Below are 5,573 nucleotides of genomic sequence, written 5' to 3'. Positions count from 1 at the left end.
GTAGATGTTATAGCAAAAATTAGTTAGGGCAAAAAGATGTTAAGTAATAGATGTTAGAGCAAAAATTAGTTTAGAGCAAAAAATTAGTTTAGAACAAAAAATTTAGTTTTGAGCAAAAGATGTTAAGTAGTAGATGTTAAGAGCAAAAATTAGTTTAGAGCGAAAAATTTGGTTTACAAAAAAAGTTAGTTAGGGCAGTAGGGTTTAATTAGGGTTTTTATTTTCTTAGATTTTTTAAAGAAAAAAATGAAGAAAATGTTGTAGCAGTGCTGCTAGTAGTATATAGTGATACTAGTAGATGTTAATTAGGTTAGGGAAGTAGTGGTACTAGTAGATGTTAATTAGATGCTTTTTAGTTAGGGCAGTAGGGTTTTTCTAGATTAATTAGGTTAGAAGTGCTGCTAGTAGTTGTGGTACAGTAGGTTGATTAGGTGAAGTTAAATGAATAACCTAAATGAATGAAATTAGTAGTTATCTATTTTTTTTTCTATCATCATTATAGAGCACTAAAGTAAACTGAATTTTGTTCTATTAGTAGTTAAATGAATTTTCTTCTACACTTAGTTTTTGAATTAGCTTGTGAAATTTGAACATGTGGTTGCTCGTGTATATTTGGACATGTGTTGGGGTGTCGAAGATGGATATTTGAACACTGTTTCCAGGGAATGAAGCCGAGTGGCAAATTTCAGGTTCTCGATTTGTCCACTTTTTAGCAAAAGTCATGCCGAAATTTTCCACGAATTTTGGCATGACTTATGCTACAAACTAGGACATATCAAGTGCCCGGGATTTGCCGCACCAGGAAGGAGTCAATGTTCCTGCAAAGCATAGGCCTTTTTTATGTCATTAATCATTTTATTAGGTCTAGAATTAATTGACTAGATTTAATCGTAAGAAGACAAGGGACGGCAGGCCCGCCTTCAGCCATAAGACCGACTTCTGTTGCATCCAACAACCGAGTGATTCTCTTAATGATGGATTCTATGTCCTACACCACATGCTGGAGTACAGACAGGATCATCATAATCATCGCATGTCACCTAGATCCGGTGATGCCCATATTCTGCAATGGGCAAAGGACTTAGGAGATATCGAGGATCATCGACTTCAAGCTGAGTTCTATCACATCCAATGCGAACTTTCCCAAATCATCATGAAGAAAAGGTCATCAAAAAAACAGGGATGTTCTACGAAGAAGGACAAATGTCGCAGGATGACGTCCGTACACGCGTAGCCTCTCAGCGTCTCGAGCTGCAGCCTTTCACTAAGCTCGGGGACTATCTTCCTGACATGGATGGATGGCACAACATGTAGTGATTGTCGATATATGATAATGTGACTGTTTAGTCCATACTTTCTGTATGACAAAACTTTGAGTTATGCACGACGAAACTTTATTTGTGATGTAATTAAACCGTCCTCCTCGACTAGTGAAGATCACTCTAGTTAGGGCATTTTGGGTACGATAAACTTTGTTATTTATGCTTATGATATGTTGCTTCTATTTTTGCCAAGTCTGTCTCTTTCTGTTGCTCAACTATATATATTGCATATCAACGACTCATGTGATGATGCAGGTGCATAGATCATCAATGGCGAAGAAGTGCTACGCTAGGAGTATACAACGAGTGGCCGGAGTGTCAGGCCCAGGTGTACCGGTTTCCGATTTCCGAGCGACAGCTAGTAGTTGGTTTAGGTTCACGCTAATGCGAGAGAGGGATACGAACTCATGTACTGCATAGTTCCGCTCTCACTCATAATGATAGCTCTTCTCGCGTATATCATTGTTTAGATGGATGACGATGTAGTTGCAAGTAATCAAGACTTGTATCGCTATTTTTGAGATGATGACGAGAGACCACTTTGTGTTGGATGATGATTATGGTGATGACATGATTTGATGAGACTATTTGTATGTATATGCTATGATTATATTTGTATGTGTATGATATGCTAAAGATTATTGTATAAAGCCTATTCAAATATGATATTAGAAGCAGCGCTCTGCACTAAAACCTCGCTACTGCTAGCCATGTATAGCAGTATCGTAGGATGACAGACGCTACTGCTATACGTTAGCTGTAGCGCCTTATCAGTAGCGCGTCATCCTGAGCTACTGATAGGCAAAATACCCACGCTATTGCTAGGGTTTTCCATAGTAGTGGCACCAGCCTCCTATTGCTACGCAAGCACAAACCTAAGCACCGCCACCGCCTAGGTTTATATCTGTGTTGCCAATGCTGAAGCTGCTGCTCCGCCGGCCCCGGCGGTCTCCGCCTCTCCCTGTGGTATTCACAGTTCAAACCGCTGTTTGGTCCCCTCTTAGTTCAAATTTCCTTACTCTGCGGCTGTTCCTGGTGCATACGGTGGATGCTTGCTAGTACATACTACTTGGTGTAGATTCTGGTACTAATTGGACCGACTATTGGAAGTTATTGAACTTGATGGCTAACCATTTTGAAGAGCCGGTTGATCTATATGATTTTCTAGACATACGAACCGTTGGGAATTTCAAGTCCCATCCATGCTAATCATAGTAGTACATGTTAGTCTGTTCACAGCAAGCTGCGGATGCTGTCCAGGCTTTTTTTTCTTTTCTCCTGTAACGAACACAGGCAGGTGCTGAGATAAGGCTGAGTTATATTAAGATTGGTACCTACTAGGTAGCAGAATTGAGCAGTAAGTTTGTTTCAAAATCTGGGCATAATCCGTGCGGAATATCAGTGTACTCCTAAAATAATAGTTGTAGCTCTTGTTTTTATGTTTCCATTGACGCTGGTTTCGCTCAAATCTGATTATTAGTTTAGGAGTTAAACCCAAAACATTGCTACTGTTCAGTAATAGCGAGGCTGCCAGAAATCTGTTTATATATGTGCAACCAAGTTAGTGCCAGTTTTGGTCCTTGTCACCTTAACTAAACTTGTAAAGAATTCACTGTAAGTCGGTGGAGATGTTTCACGGTACATCATACTCCTCCTAGGACCCAGTAGTATTAAATAATCTCAGCCGTTGAATTAGATGGGTAATTTTTTCAATTTTTGATTGGTAGTTTATATAACCCCTTGCCGCCGCGGTCATCAATGCCATCCGTCTATACGGCAGTCTGCCATGTACTCCTTGTGTGTTCGCTCATCCGGCCACGATCTTGCGGTGTTGCAACCGTTGTTCTTCCATCCTGTGTTCTAGCGAGATTCAATTGTATTGTATGCATGTGTTGCTTCTGTGCAGCCCCCGACTTGTGTACGTATACCATTCATGATCACCGGGATCTGTTTGCTGCTAGTAATATCGTACTATTGCATCTGGACATGATCGATCTAAACAGGGAGGCGTACGTGGTGTCTTCCTCGGCAAAAGGCACCGACCGGCAACGATCGATGGACGCCTGCATCTCTGCTGGAAAGTAATCGATGAATCGGGCCTCCACCAACAGTCCCAGAATGGATGGGCTGCATCATGAAGACAACACACGCTTTTGATTTTGCCTCATTGCCTGTATAGTTTTAGTATTTGTTTTGTTTGGCTTTCGATTTTACCCTTTTGATAGAAAATACTACTGGTATTGTTCAGTAGTATTGATGGATCTAGCCCATTGAGTGGCCAAGAATGGACGGCTCGTAGTAATTAGATGTACTGTAAAAGATCTCCGGAACAATGAGTGACACAGCAACTCAGTCGAAGTATCAGCTAAACTGAGAACTAGGTATTTAGGCATTTCTTGGGGGAAATATCCGGGTACTAATGAAGTAGAGTTGTAATCAGTGTGGATTAGTTCCTAAGTGTAGTTTTACTCCACAATTTTGGAAAGTGCCGGTTCCAAGGTGCAACTCGGTTCTCGTTCAGGTTAAGGCAAGTGCATCACGACCTTGTTCAATGGTACGTCATTGTTGGATTTATTTATGTGGTTCGTCATTCTTGGTGTTATTCGATCCTTGTGTTCTGATTGCTGTTCGGTTTTTGGTATTTTTTTTTGTACTCTCGTGTGTTTTGAGTTTTCTAAACTTATACTTCCATTATTTCATCCTAGAGTTTTCAGTTGCGCATGTGTCAACTTTTCCGTTAACGCCAATCGTTAAAAGTCCGCTCTGTCATTCAATGTTCAGTTCAGACATTGGCTGACTTTTCCGGTAACTCGTGTTGTGGAATGTCCGCTATGTCATAAAACATTCAGTTCAGACATTTGTTGATATATCCGGCAACCACCGTGAAAGTCCGCTATGTCGTTCAATGTTATTATGGATGTTCATTATGCTTGTGCTTGTAAATGCTGGTGTTGATCCAATACTGGGTTATTTCATGATTATGTTTGTGTTGATATATTATTATAGATGTTTTACAGTTATGTGAAAATTACAGTTGTGCCACTTCTTGGGAGATACTTGATTACTTTGATTCCATTGCATAGCAAGTTGGATATTTTATATATATCATGCATTGATATCCTGTTGTTTGTTGAATGTGTTTGTTCACTAGTTCCATTGAAAGGGCATAGATACAGGGGTAGTGCTACATGTTCGTCCTCTCTTCCTAAATTCAAATATGTCTTGTAGACAAGAGTTTATTTCGGTGACATTGTACAAATTTCACTAGTGATAGTGTTCAAGTTTTCCAGTTAGAGCTTTGTTGTATGATGAGATCTTTTATTTCACCAGCAAATTGATTTCCAAACTGTTGATTTATTAGGTAGTTAAACGTTCTAAAGCAAATAGTTATAATAATTCTATGCTTCAAGGCTATAACAACGTAGTTACGTTTGTACTCCCTCCGTTTCGAAATTACTCGTCGTGGTTTTAGTTCCAAATTACACGACGAGTAATTTGGAACAGATGGAGTATTAGCCTAGATTTGTCTACAATTGCTGAAAGATCCAAAATATTAATAATTTAATCAGAAGATAACTTTGTTGCTAATACCTTTCAATATAGCTTATCCTGTAATGCCCGAGCAAAAAGACTATCTTCGAACTACAAAACGTCTATTCAAATATTCATATAGAGCGTAAAATCCGGGTTGATATTTATAGTGTTTAGTGACACTTTTCTATTTATAACTGCAGGTCTTGGAATAAACATCAAATATCACCTAATTACATAATTACATCAATTGTATAATTTTTAGGGGATAATGTAAGAGTTGAAAGAGATTAGTTAATTGCTTAGTGCTAACCGCATAAGCATTAGTCTTGATCACGGCCGGTTGGTCTTGGCCGAGCCGTCCGCGGGAGCTGGCAACAAACAAACAGTTGCACGACACGTATGGGTCGTGTGGCCGTTCAGTCAATGCGTACATGTAGTTAACTGGTTAGTGGCTGGAGTTAAGTCTCTAGGGCCGGGTATGTGCCCATGAAAGAAATCGATGTTCGTGCGTCGTGGCGTTCATGTGCCGGGAAAACAGTGTGTTTCTTCTTCCACCTTCATATATGCGAGTGAGAGAGAGAGGGTCCGGAGTTATCCCAACAAACCGCTCATAGTTGGCTGGAAAATTGATAAGTTTAGGATCGTGGGGTTGCCGCGCCTGCATTGCACCTAATTTAATCGCAATTTGAGCGAGAAATTGCAGGAAGGCAGCATGGC

Source organism: Triticum dicoccoides, chromosome 3B (assembly GCF_002162155.2).
Source record: "Triticum dicoccoides isolate Atlit2015 ecotype Zavitan chromosome 3B, WEW_v2.0, whole genome shotgun sequence".
Classification (NCBI taxonomy): Eukaryota; Viridiplantae; Streptophyta; class Magnoliopsida; order Poales; family Poaceae; genus Triticum; species Triticum dicoccoides.
This window is presented reverse-complemented; position numbering follows the sequence as displayed.